We start from the raw sequence: 16,663 nt of genomic DNA on the forward strand, positions 1-16,663 counted from the left end.
CCGTTTCCTCCACAACTTCTGGGTGGATCCCCTTCCCCATAGATCCTGATCGGCCCCAAATGGTGCTCGGTCACAGTGACCAAAGAGCAAGACAGAGGGACTCATCCAGACTGCGCCACCTTCTCCACTCACAATCCCATATGGCCAGACGTACAAGTGCTTCTGAACGCCCTCTTTAAGGAGGCTGAGAAGGCTGACATACTGGCAAAGGCAGGAGAAGCCCTATTACGGAATGATTGCCAGATGTCCCCGTCTCCCGGGGACAGTCCCCGGATTTACAAATCTGTCCCCAACAAAATCCGTCCCCGGAATGTCCCCGGATTTCATATAAGGCCCCCAGATTTATATGTTAAGTGTTGTAGATTTATTAGTAGGGAAGGAATGTTGCGTGATTGGTTCAACGGCACAAGACACACCATATGGGGACTTCCGGCGAGGCAAAATGGCGGGTGCCACGGCAATGAGCAGCTCCTGAAGCCAGCCAGAGCCAAGTGCACTACCAGGCTGGCTCCGGGCTGCTGAGACTGCCGCCTGCGCTGCCACTGCTGAGGGGGAACCAGGGATGCCCGGCGCGTCAACTGGGGGAACCGCTGACACACACCCCCCCGGACCCAAATCGAGGCGGGAGCGAGAGCACCTGGCCACGTGGCCGACTGCCCAGCGGCACTCCAGGGCCAGTAAAAACCCCGGAGCCAACCCAGGGAGAAGGAGAAGGAAGAGAGAGAAAGAGGAAGGAGAAAAAAGAGGGGAGCCCCAACCTTGTGGCCGCTGAGGAAGAGAGGTAGGAGAGCACCAGGAGGGCAAGGACACAGGGCCGAGCCCAGGCCCGACCTGAGCCTACTTCATGGCAGATAGCACTCCAAGAGATCAGGCTGGGGCCCAGAGGAAGGCCACGTGACAGAGGAGACCCAGAAGAGAAGGTATTACTTCTTATTTTTTAAAAAAATGATTTTTAAAAAAATAACATTTGTTTCTCTTTTGGGGAAAAAAAAGTGCCCCCGGATTCTTTGAAAAAAAATCTGGTAACCTTACCTTAAATCCTAACCTTCTAATTCCAAGTCTCTTCTTTCTCAATATCCCCATTCCGTTAACCGCACCAAGCAACAAGCTGTAAAATGCAAGTTTAAAAAGCAAGCTTTCCTTTGCATCTCACAGAACTATAAATGTAATTCATGGTTTTTTTCACCTGTCCGCCAAACTTCGGTCGTTTTGCCTTCCTTTAAATGGGAAATCAGTAGTCAAGCCATACTTTTTGGTAAAATGTTCGTCTGGATCCCGCAAGTCCTACCTGAGAAGAACAATGGGAGTGTCCGCTAGCGCCAGCCACTTCTCCTTCTGCAAGCAGCGCCACCCGAATTCCCACCTGGGATGAGCCGCTAAACTGAGCAAAGACTGGGGCGGGCGGCAAGTGGGAGGGGGAAGTCGTGCGCTTCTGTCCCGTCAGAAAAGTGCTGGTCCTCCCCGGAGGCAGCCTGCTTGCAGAGAAGGGGGCTGGGCTGCCTCAAAGCCCATCAAGGCCACGGGCTGCTAGCATGACTCATCCCGGCTTTATCATCTGAGGGGAAAGGGTGCGTGGTCTTAAATGCTGGCCTTGGCAACTTGGCTGAGCTAGCTTGGGCCAGTCCTTGGGCCAGCTTAGCCTCCCTCACAGAGGGTTGTTCTGAAGATACACTCAGGAAAACACCCGAGGCATGAAGAAGAAGAACGAGGAGAGTCTGGAAAGGGGGGTGGGGAGCGCTCCCACCCCAGCCGCTCCAGGATGGGAAGTGCGTCCCAGGGGAAGCGGGATTCAGGCGGAGGAGGACGTCGGGTTGGGTGGGGGTTGCCAGGAGCAGCACGATGTCCCTTGAACCCCCGGCTTCCACTCTCCAGGCAGGCGCCCAACGTGGCCAGCTGACACTCCAGCCTTGGCGTGCAGATCCCGGGTTCAGCCCCAGATCTCTGGAGCGGAAAGGCTCTTGGGCGTGACTATGAAAGGCAGCATCTGTCAGAATAGGGCATACTGAGCCAGTACAGATGAACGTGACTATTGGTTCGCTTCCTCTGCTATCTGCCAGGAGCCAGGAGTGAAACCGAAAGTAGACTGACCAGCTAGCTGAATCCAATTATATTGCTATGGGGTGGGGGGAAACCTCTAACATTGTACTTTTCGATACTTGTAGTTCCAGGGTGAATTGAATAGGTGGTGGGGGGGGGGGTTGGAGGAGCGGAGGAAAGAAGAGCTAACTTCCGTGGCTGGGGGCGCAATCTGGACGGTTTTGCCGGGGCGCAAGATCACCTAACTCCTGCTCTGTGCCTCTGGACCAATTCAGGGGTGGATGGTGCTCATTGGGACTGGTAGGGTGGAATGCAAGGAGGCCAACAGTAGGTGGCGCCAGAGCCAAGGAGTGGCAGAGCCAATGCGTTCTGTATCTGAGATGGAGTGGGAAGGGGCTGGCGGCCACCGCAGCCATCCCCTGTCTGCCCTCACGGACCGGCCAGAATCCACTGGGCAAATGCTCATCTTGCCAGAGTCTGGGTCTTCTGCTGTTGCTCTCTCAGAAACCGTTCCCAGGTGGGATGTTTCATTTTTCGTAGCTGCTTCATTCCTGAGGAAGTTGGAGGTGACGCAACTCCTGCATCTCTGACGTGGGAAGGTTTTGGGGTATAACAAATTCCACCCTTCTTCCTTGGCTCCCTGGAAAGAAGGCACCTTTAAATTTTGAGCGCATTTCACAGGCCAGGAGCCAAGCACCACTTCCTGATGGGGAGAAGAGGCCCAGAAAAGATGAGCCCTTCCCAGCCCAAAGGCGTTCCCCTGAGATTCAGCTTCCGGGCTATGGCTAACCAGGTTAGGAGCAGGAATATTGGGAGCGGGAAGGAACTGATGTCATCTGCCAGAGCAGCTGGCTAATTGAAGGGAATGAGGTGATAACAAGGCTTTCAAATCTGAACTCTTGTTTGCGGCTGATTAGGATAGAGGGAGGTGGAGAACAAGGGCAATTGGAAGCAGACTCTGAGTAGTTTGTTCCTTTTCTTTGTTCGGGTTCCTACGTCACACCAGCAGTTTAAATAGCAACACTCCTTTGCAAGATTGTCCGCCTTTTTAATTGTTTGTTATGGAAAATCAATAAAATGATAAGTTGCCCCTGCCAAAGGGTTGCATGACATCTGGCTGAAGACTTTTTGTGCTAAAAGTTGAAGCTATGCTGGTGTGTGTGTGTGTGTGTGTGTGTGTGTGTCCGTCCGTCCATGTGGCTGCTGTGTATTCAACATTCCACCCCCTCCAAAGAATCCTAAGAACCTTAGTTTTCCTTTCACAGTGCTACGATTCCCAGCACCCTTAACAAACCATTGTTCCCAGGACTTTTTGGGTGTGGGTGGGAGATGTGCTTTACATGTGCGGTGTGCAGGCATCTCCCAGCACATGTGTGTGGGGATTCAAGACTAACTCTTATGCTTTTCTTCCTTAGACCAGCTTGACGTTGAAAAAGAGGTTCTCTGGGTTGAGGAACACATGCAATTTCACAGCGAAGCAGAACACGGGCCGAATGGTCACTCTGTCATTGGATTTGGTGAAGTTAGACTGGCTTTGCAAAGGAGCTTGCCCCTGGAGCCAGTTGGTTGCCTGCCTCTGGCTGGCTGGCGGCTTGGCATCACCAAAACACAAGGAGACAGCCCCATGCAACCTCACACCCAAAGATTTCTGCCCATGCTTCAGACATGCAGCCCTAAGAGCAGCTCTGACTCCCACTCTAGGCCCCTCTGCCCCAGTCTTCCTCCTGATGTAGGCTACAGGATCTGGGAAGTTTGATCCACCTTTGAGGTGTGGTTCCATATGGCTGTTAGTACTGTTGTGTTTTTGCCAGAGAGCCACGTGGTAAGGAAGATCTCCAAGCATGCTTCCTAGGGGGTCCTCTTTAATCCTCAGATGTGCCCACAAAGGCATGATCCAGCACCCTCATGCCACAGCTGCCTCTGGAGTGACCCTCCCTCTGGTAAGAGGCGTGCCTCACAGCTGAGTGCTTGGTTGTTTGTCTAGGGCGGAGGCTGGGAATCTTGTGGGCTCCCAGATATTGCCAGATCCAATGGCCTTCTGCCTCAGCCAGCATGGCCGAGGGTCAGGGGTGATGGAATCCAACAACATCTAGAGGGCCACACAATTCCCCATCCCTGGTCTAGTGAATTTGAGGTTCTTGGTTTCTCTCCCTCTGCCCCCTTTTGCCTGGAAAAGCACTTTGGCAGATTCCTTTGGAGGATTTGGGTGTGACAAGCTGTAGCAGCGCACTGAATAAAACAACTTTGAGAAGCTGGAACACCAGGCTGTTTTCTTTTCTAATAAAAATATTCACTGTGCAGTTCACAGGCACAAAACACAATGTTGATATTGTCCAGGAAATGGGTTTTCAGTTGGAGGGCATGGGTTGCGTGAGAGCATGTTGTGCGGGATAACCAGTCTCATATAACCAACATGCTTCAGTCTAATTAGTGCATGAAGGGGTTAACACCATAGAGTAAGCTGTCCTGCCATCTTAGCCATGTCTCTTCCCCTTACCTTGGGAGTGAGTTCTGATCTATTCTGGTATTCACTTCTTCAGCGTTTAATGTACTGTAGGTTTTTCCTGATTTTATGGTTTTATCTTTCTGTAAACGGCTTTGATGTTTCTTACCATCTGGTAGTGTATAAGTTTTATGAAATAAATAAATAATTTCGAACAAATAAATAAATAAATAAATAGGAAGATGTAAAACCACAACCTCCGAAATGAAAGCTACTGTGCCTCCAGACGGATGTTTTTGCCTGGAGGGGGGCCGTATTCTGCAAAGTGCTCTCGATGCAATAATAGTGCAGCTTTCTAATGGACTGTCCACGCAAACATCATTCTGCTTTCTCAGTTGCTCTGCAATGCTTCGCCAGGGTTACCACATCATGGCCAGCTGGGGGTGCGCTCCTGTGTTGTAGCTCAGCAAAAGCAGGACAAAATTCCTCTAGTACGGCTCACAGTGAGGGCTGCTGAGAGTTGGGAGAGATCTCGGAGGCCAAAGAGTTTGCTTTTCTGCTCAGTACAGGGGATCTTGCCAGCTCTTCACCCCTGACTGGCCGAAGATGCCCATCTCTCATCCAGGCAGCTCCACAGCGTGCCTGGATGATGACTCAGATGGAGCTGGACACACCATTCCTGAAGGATGCAATAATCTTGCAATTGTGGTGGACCAACTACATGCCAACAGGATGTCGGACTGAATGGGCCTTGGCCTGACCCAGCAAGGCTCTTCAAATGCGCTTATGTTCCCCTGACTTTGGGGACGCCTTGCAGGAGTCTCACCCGTCTCATGGCTATTCTTCTAGTGTGGACCAGTTCGACAAGCTCTCCCCCGAAAGCAGGTGCACCATCCAGAACATGCTGGCGCTGTACCTGAAGAAGAAAGCGAACACAGACCAGGAGGCAGGGACTTCTAGGGGAAGCGAGGCCTTCATGCGGGAAGCCTTGACTCCTCACGTGCTCCCCGGGATCAGCTTCGACCCCACCACCCAGTCTTCTGCTGGTGTCACTCTTCCACCTGGCCCAGAACAGGAGGCTCCTTCCCAACACGCAGAATGCCTTGCACGTGATCGATGGGCCTGTGCTCACTGTGACATAGGCAGGGCCGGATTTATGTATAGGCTAAGTAGGCAGAAGCCTAGGGCCTCTAGATCTAGGGGGCCTCGCCAGCCTGCCCGCTCCCCAGCGCCGCAGACAGTCTTCCCTCTCCCAAATTGCAAACCCAAGACTTCATGCAGGGCATTTCTCCCCCATTTCAAGGACATTTTGCTTCAAAAGGAAAGGTGGACTTGGAGAAGGCAAGCAAAATGCGAGGGAGATAGTGAAAGATACAGGAAATTGAATGCAGATTTCCAAAAAATAGCAAGGAGAGACAAGAGGGCCTTCTTAAACGAGCAATGCAAAGAAATAGAAGAAAACAACAGAATGGGAAGAACCAGAGATCTGTTCAAGAAAACTGGAGCTATGAAAGGAACATTTCATACAACGATTACCATAATAAAGGACAAAGGTGGAAAGAACCTAACAGAAGCAGAAGACATCAAGAAGAGGTGGCAAGTATACACAGAGGAATTATACCAGAAAGATATGGATGTCTCATACACCCCAGGTAGTGTGGTTGCTGACCTTGAGCCTGACATCCTGGAGAGCAAAGTCAAATGGGCCTTAGAAAGCACTGCTAATAACAAGGCCAGTGGAAGTGATGATATTCCAGCTGAACTATTAAATTTTGTTAAAGATGATGCTGTTAAGGTGCTACACGCAATATGCCAGCAAGTTTGGAAAACTCAGCAGTGGCCAGAGGATTGGAGAAGACCAGTCTACCTCCTTTAGAGGAAAAGGCCTTGAGGGGAGGACCTGTTGCCTCCACAATCCTTCCTAAACGTGCATAAGCTGAGAGGCAATTGTCCGGCAAATGTGGTGCTGTGGGGAGGCAGGAACATTTTCCTGCAGTTAAGTATTTTCTAAGTTCCTTTCCCGAAACCTCCCCAAACGGTTCTGAAGCCTCTCTAACCTCAGAAGTCTTTTCCTCTCTCCGGAATTCTGGGATTCGAGGATAACTTCATGGAGAAGGAAAGAAACCTGCAGAATCAGCAAATGAGTGCCCGCCGGGAGCCTCCACCCCCACCGCTGCCACCAAGCAGGCTGTAAGTTGCCTTAGAGGTGTACTGTGCCCTCCCGCCTCCTTGCTTTTATGTACTACTTGAGTTCTGTTCTCATCTCCCTGAGGCGTATCCGTGACAAGGAGAGCATGAGCAAGAAGCAACCCCAATGACCCACACTATGCGCCAGCTCTTTGTGCCTTCCACACATCCGCAGTCCGGACAGAGAGAGGGACTCATCAAGCACGTCCTCGCCAAGAGAGAGAAGGAATATGTCAACACCCAGAATTTCAGGTCAGATCATGCAAAAGTGCAAAGACCAGTGGAACCTGTATCAGAGTTGGGGCTGGAGAAAGCGACATCTACATGACAGCTTTATTGTTGGGTGCCAGGCAAAGTCTGTCCTGTTCACTCAGGCCACATGGGTGGGTAATGGAAAGTATTAGTTGTGGTGGGCAATTTTCCTTGGTGCCACATACTGAACCGTGGCTTCATTTTATGAGCAGGACGGCAGCCTCTCCTCCAGGTTTGCACACCTCTCCCCCACCCCAAGCCTATTGGGAAGCTTCCACTTGGATTTTAAATTAACCACAGTTTGGTGTGTCCAGATCCTATGGTGGTTAATTTTACCAGCTTTGTAAACCCACGATTGGAAGTTGGCTTGTTTCAATGAGCCATGGTTCAAATGAAGCAGTTTGTGCAGCTTCAGACATTGTGACAAGATGCAGTTAATCCAAAACTGAAGCAAAACCTTTGGAACTCCTCCTAAAAGCTGTGCTGGAGGACAGGGAGGTGTGACCCCCCCCCCCAACACTTGGTGTGGGTCATCCTTATAATGCTAAGCTTACTACTTCAAACAAAGTTTTTGCTTTGGTTATTTCCTCGTACTGTTAGTAGTAAGGTAAAGGTAAAGGGACCCCTGACCATTAGGTCCAGTCGTGGCCGACTCTGGGGTTGCGGCGCTCATCTCACTTTATTGGCCGAGGGAGCCGGCGTGCAGGTTCCGGGTCATGTGGCCAGCTGGACTAAGCCGCTTCTGGCGAACCAGAGCTGCGCACGGAAACGCCGTTTACCTTCCCGCCGGAGCGGCACCTATTGATCTACTTGCACTTGGACGTGCTTTCGAACTGCTAGGGTGGCAGGAGCAGGGACCGAGCAACGGGAGCTCACCCCGTCGTGGGGATTCGAACCACCGACCTTCTGATCTGCAAGTCCTAGGCTCTGTGGTTTAACCCACAGCGCCACCCGTGTCCCACTGTTAGTAGTACCCAGTGGCCATTTGTTTTTCATGTCTGCTTTTATGATATGTTTATCAGTATGTGGTTAGCAGCTTCAGATGCTACTGTTTTACAGAGGCTGTTTAGCTTGCTCTTTTTACCCCTTTACTAGACAGGCTGTATTTCTGTGCTGTTTTCAGAGTCGGGAATGCCCATTCCTTCATGGCCAGCATGGAAACACAGAAGGCTAGCCATTTAGGAGATTTGCAAAGAGGACAAGGGTAATCTTCTAGCAAACCAGCTTGGCACAGCAGATCTGAGAAGTGGTTTTCTGCTCCCGGAAAGCCAGCCTGGAAACCAGGTTGCCAGGTGAAGGAAGAATGGAGAGATCAACCAACTCACTTGCCTTCGAAGAATTTCTGGTTGCCTGTGGCTACTGGGATAGTGCTTAGATATCAGGCTGGCTGACACATCTTAAAAAATACAAGGAAAAAGCTTTTTTTCTTTCATTAGCAAAGCTCCTTTGGAGCCCAGAATAGCTAAGCTGAGGAAGAAGTGGCTGGTATTACTTGTTTGTTCTTGGTCCTGATCTTGCCTGCCCTTGCACACTCCTGTTGTCTTTGCATATTTAACCAGCCCGTCTGTTCCGATTGGAGTCCTATTCCTGCAGTTCCACATCCTTCTCTTTGGCACTTGGGCATTCGGTTCCAGGAGCTGGACCTGAGCACAGAGGCTTTCTTCTACTTGGACTCGACAAAGGAGCAAGAGTGGCTGACAGCTGTGGAAAAGGCTTTGCGTTCCAAATCCAAGTACAAGAAAGTAAGTCCAACCCCACCCATTTCTTCAGCAGCCAGACAGCTGTCAGGAGCTGGAGGGAGGAGGAGGAGGAGGAGGAGGAGGAGGAGGAGGAGGAGGAGGAGGAGGTCAGCAAGAAAAAACACCTGGTGTCAGTGGTGTTTTATTCAAAAGAAGCCAACATTCTTTATTCAAAGAAACCCAAACCGTGCAGGCCTCGTGATCACAGAAACCTTTCCCAACAGGTCTTGCCCCAGTGAGGTAGTTGTGAAGGCTGAAGGTTGCTACCCTCCCACCACTCTCTGAAGTCTCCTCCTCCCCCTGGTCCTTCCCAAGCAACCTGAGACTGACACCTTGCCTGTCTTTGCTCCATGCTCTTAATTTCTCTGTGTTCTGGGAGACCAGCAGGGAGGGGAGCTGATCGCAGCAGGATGGGGAGACCCCCTGGCTTCTTCAGCAGCCTGCCTGATCTCTGCCTCTTGACCCCCGCCTCCAGCCTCCACTTCTGCCTCGGATTCTGGACTGCTGTTTGCCACAGAATCTTCCTGCCCTCCTGCCTCTTCAGTTTCCAACGCCTCCTCTTGCTCACAGTCTGCTCCCTCTTCTCCCTCTGACGGCTCAGCGTCGTCGTCCCTGTGGGAATGTTCTGGGGTGCAGGAGAGGATATATTGTGGGATTATATCTTAATCCAACTTGTGCTAACAAGTTCCCAAAATATCAGCAGAGTTTATAGACATTCCCCTTTAAGTTCGCAACGGTAACGCTTGCACAGGTTCGCTAGAACCTCTATAATAATTACTCTGGTGATTTCCCCTTTTGTTCCCTCTTAAAATACAAGACACAACACAGTCTTTATAAAAGTATAAAAGAGTTTACTCACGTTCTGTTCAGAATATGATCCCAGAAGGCAGACCGCTTAAAAAGGTAAAATACACTCAGAATCTATCTTGTAGTAAAATAGTCCCGTCCTCTCTTGGCTGAGAGCCAAGAGGGCATCCTTGGATGTTTCCTCATCGAAGGAAGATGGCAGAGAGAGAGAGAGAGAGAGAGAGAGAGAGAGAGTGGCTGCCTGCCCTGTGCTTTTACCATTACCTGCACAGGTGAGGCCACACCCACCTCTGGTCACATGCGGAGGGCGTCCGTCCCAGGAAGTTTACCTGCTTGCTGGACTGACATCCCTCCCCATGTTCTAACATGTACACTCTAGGAATGTTGTCATTGACTGCTCCTGTGTTTACATCCCACATACCCCTTCTCAGGCAATACAACATATACAAAACATAAACAACTTTATTCAACCACCCAGAGTCCCAGCTTGACACATAGATTCTGGAAACTCTCTCTTGGTAGGGGTTTTGTCAGGATGTCAGCAGTCATCTCTTGGGTGCTGCAGTAGGATAGTTCCACAAGTCCATCCTGGATCATCTGGCGTATGTAGTGGTATTTAACCCCAATGTGTTTTGTTCTGGCCAGGAACTTCTCACTCTGCGTCAGCTTCAGGCAACTTTGATTGTCCTCCAGCAAGCTGACAGGCCCTTTTCTCACCAACCCAAAGTCCTTTATGAGTTGATCAAGCCAGGCGATCTCTCTGCAGGCTTCTGTTGCTGCAACGTATTCTGCTTCTGTAGTCATTGTTGTCTGGCAACTGCTTCGAATCCTGCTGATTCTTCAGGAAGTCAGTAGCCATCGGTGTAGCAACTGAATGTGCGTCTTGCATCTGCATGTGCTCAATTAGCTCGTGGATCTTCTGTCTTTGGCTGAGAAGAAATGAGCCGTCCTCTTCTCTTTCCACCTGGATCCCGAGGTAGTACTGGACATCTCCTAGCTCCTTGACCTCCACCTCTTTGCTAAGGTGTTTTACTATCTGTGTATAGTCTTTCTCACTTGCTGTGGCAATAATCAGGTCATCAACAAAAGCTAAGATATATGAGAATTGTCCATTATTTGACTTACTGTACAAGCACTTGTCAGCGTCGCCTTGCTTGTACCCAAGTTGCGTCAGCATTTTTTGTTTGTTGTTTTTTTTTAAATGATTTTTATTAAGGTTTCAATAAAAAGTTAGACAGAAAAACATAGAAAAGAAATACACAAATACACAATACATAATCCAAAAAAAAGAAGAAAAACACAAAAAAACAAAAAGCAAAAAAAGAAACAGAGCAATTAAAAACAATATCACTTTTCATTTCCGTTTTTAAATTTACTTATTTTCTGGACTTCCTCATACCTCCCTTTTTTTGTATTCCAGTCCAAATTGTTTGTCCAGCATTTTCTTTTCCACTTTTTTAATCCAAATCTTTAATCTTAATATAATATAACATCAAAATTTTACCTCTTAAGTACCAAATTTCCATTTCCTTAGACTTCTTTAATCCTAATCTTTAATTTTACTGTAATATAGCATTGAAATTTTACCTCTTAAGTACCAAATTACCATTTCCTTAAACTTCTTTAATCCTGATCTTTAATCTTAATCTATCTATAACTTTATCCTGTACAGCTAGAAACCACTTATTTTCAATCCAACATCACTCTAACATTCTTTAATTTTGCAGTGTTTCTGTAGATAATCTTTGTATTTCTTCCAATCTTCCTCCACCGACTCTTCTCCCTGGTCCCAGATTCTGCCAGTCATTTCCGCCAATTCCATATAGTCCATCAGTTTCATCTGCCATTCCTCCAGTGTGGGAAGCTCTTGTGTCTTCCAATACTTTACGATAAGTATTCTTGCTGCTGTTGTTGCATACATAAAGAAAGTTCTATCCTTTTTTTAACACCATTTGGCCGACTATGCCCAGGAGAAAGGCCTCTGGTTTCTTAGGGAAGGTATATTTAAATACCTTTTTTAATTCATTATATATCATTTCCCAGAAAGCCTTAATCTTTGGGCACGTCCACCAAAGGTGAAAAAATGTACCTTCAGTTTCTTTACATTTCCAACATTTGTTATCGGGCAAATGATAGATTTTTGCAAGCTTGACTGGGGTTATGTACCACCTGTATATCATTTTCATAATATTCTCTCTTAGGGCATTACATGCCGTAAATTTCATACCTGTGGTCCACAACTGTTCCCAGTCAGCAAACATAATGTTATGTCCAACGTCTTGTGCCCATTTAATCATAGCCGATTTTACCGTTTCATCCTGAGTGTTCCATTTCAGCAGCAAGTTATACATTCTTGACAAATTCTTAGTTTTGGGTTCTAACAGTTCAGTTTCTAATTTGGATCTTTCCACCTGGAAGCCAATTTTCTTGTCCAATTTAAATGCCTCCATTATCTGAAAATAATGAAGCCAGTCTCGCACTTTGTTTTTTAGTTTTTCAAAACTCTGCAATTTCAGTCTATCTCCATCTTGTTCCAAAATTTCCCAATATTTCGGCCATTTGACCTCCATATTGACCTTTTTCAAGGCTTTCGCTTCCATTGGTGACAGCCACCTTGGGGTTTTGTTTTCTAATAAGTCCTTATATCTTATCCAAACGTTAAACAGCGCTTTCCTGACAATGTGGTTTTTGAATGCTTTATGTGCTTTGACCTTATCATACCATAGATATGCATGCCATCCAAATACATTGTTAAAACCTTCTAAATCCAAAATGTCAGTGTTTTCAAGAAGTAGCCATTCTTTCAACCAGCAAAAAGCTGCTGATTCATAGTAAAGTTTGAGGTCTGGCAGGGCAAATCCACCTCTTTCCTTTGCATCCGTTAGTATTTTAAATTTTATTCTGGGCTTCTTGCCCTGCCAGACAAATTTAGAAATATCTTTCTGCCACCTCTTGAAACAATCCATTTTGTCCACGATTTGCAAAGTTTGAAACAAAAACAACATTCTAGGCAATACATTCATTTTTATCGCAGCAATATGGCCTAGCAGTGAAAGCTTCAAATTTGACCAAATTTCTAAATCTTTTTTCACCTCAGACCAACATTTTTCATAGTTCTCTTGAAATAAGTTCCCATTTTTTGCTGTCATGTTAATCCCCAGGTATTTAACTATCTTAACCACTGTTAAACCTGTCTCATTCTGAAACCTCTCTCTTTCAATTGGTGTTAATTTTTTCTCTAAAACCTTAGTTTTTGACTTGTTCAATTTAAATCCTGCCACTTGACCAAATTCTTGAATCAGTTCTAAAACCCTTTTAGTACTAGATTCTGGCTCCTGTAACGTCAGTTGCGTCAGCATTTTATGCAACTTCTGGTTCCAGGCTCTAGCAGCCTGTTTAAGTCCATAAAGTCCTTCTGGAGTTTGCACACTAAATGTGCCTCATGTGGTTTCACAAAACCTTTGGGCTGTTTCACATAAATTTCCTCAGAAATCTGCCCATGTAGAAAAGCGGTAGCAATGTCTATGTGTTTCACCCTCATTTTCTTGGAGGCTGCAATGCTTAAAAGCATTCTTATGCTGCTGTACCTCACGGTTGGTGCAAAAACTTCATCATAGTCTTCACCAAAACGCTGTGAAAATCCCTGTGCTACAAGTCTAGCTTTGTAGCGCTGCACTTCTCCTTCTGACCCCTTCTTAACCTTGAAAACCCATTTACTGCCAATGGCCTTCTTACCGGGAGGCAGCTCAGTGAGTGTCCAGGTCTTGTTCTGATGCAGTGCATCCATCTCCTCCTGCGCGGCCTTCCTCCAGAGACTGGCTTCTGCAGCTGGCATCTCCTGTATCTCTTCCCAAGTGGAAGGTTCCTGCGGAAACGCCGACCCTGCAAAGTAGGACAGCCGTAATGGTGGGACACCTCTGTTGGTTCTGGATGAGCGCCTGACCTCTGGTTCTGCGACCGCATCAGCTTCCTCATCCTCCTCCAACGCAGGCATGTCCCCATCTGAGTCCTCCTCTTCATCTCTGGTGCCGCCAGGGTTCTGGTCCTCTGCGTCTTCTGGTGCGTCGCCTGTAGGGGGGCGCTGTAACACTCGAAGGCAGATTATTACTTTGTGGGGTCTCAAAAGGGAAATATACAAACTCTTGAGTCCTTTCTGACTCATCGGAAGAGTCCACAACAGTGTTCTTAGTGTCTACTTTTCCATATTCATCAAAATAAACCGCATGGTATGCATTTGTCTTACCAGTTTGTAAGTCCATAATTCTGTATCCTTTGCCTCCAGAGGCATATCCCACAAGGATACCTGCTTTTGCCCTGGAGTCAAGCTTGTGTCTGTGTTCCTTGGGCACGTGGAAGTAACACGGACTTCCAAACACACGTATGTGCGACAGATTGGGAGCTTTCCCATGCCAAAGTTCAAATGGTGTGCGCTCTGCTCCTTTTGTTGGCAGTCTATTCTGCAAATAGACCGAGGTGTACACTCCTTCGACCCACAGCTTCTGTGGCAAACATGCATCCTTTAGCATGCACCTTGTCATATCCATAATGGATCTAAACTTTCTCTCAGCTATGGCATTCTGCTGTGGTGTGTAAGGAATTGTGGTTACGTGTGCAATTCCTTCCTTGGCCAGGAGAGCCTGCATTTCGTTTGAGCAGTACTCACCTCCATTGTCGCTCATTAACACAGCTGGAGCTCTCTGGAATTTATTCTTGACCATGGCAATGTACTCCTGGAGCTTGTCCACTATCTCACTCTTCTCTTTGAGGAAATATACAACACAAAATCTTGAAAAGTCATCCAGAAATATTAAAATATATCTATTCTTTCCCAGTGAGGGAACATTCATAGGTCCACATATGTCAGTGTGCACTATGTCAAGCACTTTGTTGCTTCTTTGTTCTGCACAACGTGGAAATGAAGGTTTTACAGCCTTCTCAGTAATACAGCTTACGCACTTTGCTGGAGCTTTGTTGCTCTGCTTTACCTGCAAACCTCTTACAAGTTCTCTTTTCTGTAGATCCAGAATGACGTTGGTGTCTCTATGTCCAAGCCTTCTGTGCCATAGGTCCAGATCTGCTTCATTCTTCTGGCTGGAATGTGCCACTTTTGCAGACTGGTTCTCTGAAAGATCAAGCTCATATACACCATTTATTAGCTTTGCTTGAGCAACCACTTTGCCATTTTTAGTCACCTTGCATTCGCCATTTCCAAATGTGATCTGGAAACCTTTCTTGTCCAAAGTGGACACGCTGATTAAATTGCAGCTCAGCTCTGGTACGTACAAAACTCTAGAGATTGTGTTCTCAATGCATTCATTGTTTATATTGCATTTCAGACTCATGGAACCTGCACCTTTTGCTTTAACAATGTTGCCATCTGCAATCTCAATTTCAAATCCTTCTTCATCATTTCTCTCATTTATCTCATTAAAATAGTCCTTTTTATATGAAAAATGCGAACTGGCACCTGAATCTAAAATCCATTTATTACGTTTATTTTCACGATTCTGGACAGCTAAGTTCCTTTCTTGCAGTAACCATGTGCATTCACATTTCCCCTTCTTTTCCCCTTTTGGCTGAAAGCGGTAGGGTTTCTTTGTTTTAGGAGCTTTGCAATTCTTTGCAATGTGTCCTTCTTTGTTACAATTGAAACAAATCACTTTCTTAGGCATCTCTTTCGACTTTGTAAATTGCCTAGATGCATAACTGCTGTCCATGCTTCTAGCATTTCTCACTGGAGATTCAGCTCTACCTCTACATTCTTCTTTTAAATAACCAATCAAGTCTTTAAAAGTCAGACCTTGTCTATGGTCCATCAAACTTTCAAATGCGCTAAAGCGTGGTCCAAGTGATGATAACAAAAATGCTATCTTTGTATCTTCATCAAAAGCTTTGGGAGTCAGATCAATTCTTTGAATAATCTCAGTAAACTTGTTGATGTGCTCTGTGAATCCCTCTTTTGAATTCATCCTCACTCTGGTTAATTTACACACCAAGTTTCTGAAGCAGTTTATGCTAGATTCTCCATACACGCGCTCAATATCTCTTAAGATTTGAGATGCATCATCTGTACTATTTATTAATGATAGCTGCTCATCACGAAGTCCACTCAAAATTATGTGTCTAGCTTCGCTGTTCATGCGTTTCCAAGCACTTATCTTGGCTAAATCTCTCTCAGTTGTCCCTGTAGGCTGAGGCTTTAAAGCTTCCAAAATGTGCTTATAATCTAAACATGCTATCAAGCGCTGCTTCCAGTGTATGAAATTGTGTTCATTCAGCACAGGCATTCCTAGCTTTGTATCACTATCAAAAGCTGCTCTAGCCATCTTAAAATCCAAAATTTGAAAATTCTTCAAAATTTCAAAATTTCTCAAAATTTGAAAATCAAAATCTCAAAATACAAAACAGTTCTTCACTGCCTTGGGTCACTGTGAACTCTGAGGGAAGGGGGGGGGTGTTTAATCCCCACTGCACAATGGAACAAAGGACCATGTGCTTACCAGGAAGTTAACTCAGAAAAATACTACTCAACTCAAAATCACAATCCAACGCAATCCTTCAAAAATACGCAGCAATATGCAATACTGGGCCCATAACCCTTTGTGGGAATGTTCTGGGGTGCAGGAGAGGATATATTGTGGGATTATATCCTAATCCAACTTGTGCTAAAAAGTTCCCAAAATATCAGCAGAGTTTATAGACATTCCCCATTAAGTTCGCAACGGTAACGCTTGCACAGGTTCGCTAGAACCTCTATAATAATTACTCTGGTAATTTCCCCTTTTGTTCCCTCTTAAAATACAAGACACAACACAGTCTTTATAAAAGTATAAAAGAGTTTACTCACGTTCTGTTCAGAATATGATCCCAGAAGGCAGACAGCTTAAAAAGGTAAAATACACTCAGAATCTATCTTGTAGTAAGATAGTCCCATCCTCTCTTGGCTGAGAGCCAAGAGGGCATCCTTGGATGTTTCCTCATCGAAGGAAGATGGCAGAGAGAGAGAGAGAGAGAGAGAGAGAGAGAGAGAGAGAGAGTGGCTGCCTGCCCTGTGCTTTTACCATTACCTGCACAGGTGAGGCCACACCCACCTCTGGTCACATGCGGAGGGCGTCCGTCCCAGGAAGTTTACCTGCTTGCTGGACTGACATCCCTCCCCATGTTCTAACATGTACACTCTAGGAATGTTGTCATTGAC

General features: G+C 46.6%; 1 pseudogene across 1 annotated transcript in view; it reads left to right on the top strand.

Moving 5' to 3' along the window:
- Positions 1–3,530: 3,530 nt before the first annotated feature.
- LOC308467695 (inositol polyphosphate 5-phosphatase OCRL-like) overlaps positions 3,531–16,663 on the top strand; it is a 30,184-nt pseudogene continuing 17,051 nt past the window's right edge. Inside the window, exons 1-4 of the transcript in view lie at positions 3,531–3,554; positions 6,543–6,670; positions 6,753–6,956; positions 8,479–8,661. The product of the transcript in view is annotated as an inositol polyphosphate 5-phosphatase OCRL-like (transcript). The remainder of the gene's footprint in view (positions 3,555–6,542; positions 6,671–6,752; positions 6,957–8,478; positions 8,662–16,663) is intronic.

The sequence above is a fragment of the Podarcis pityusensis genome (genome assembly GCF_964106645.2).
Source record: "Podarcis pityusensis genome assembly, chromosome: W".
NCBI classification, from domain to species: Eukaryota; Metazoa; Chordata; class Lepidosauria; order Squamata; family Lacertidae; genus Podarcis; species Podarcis pityusensis.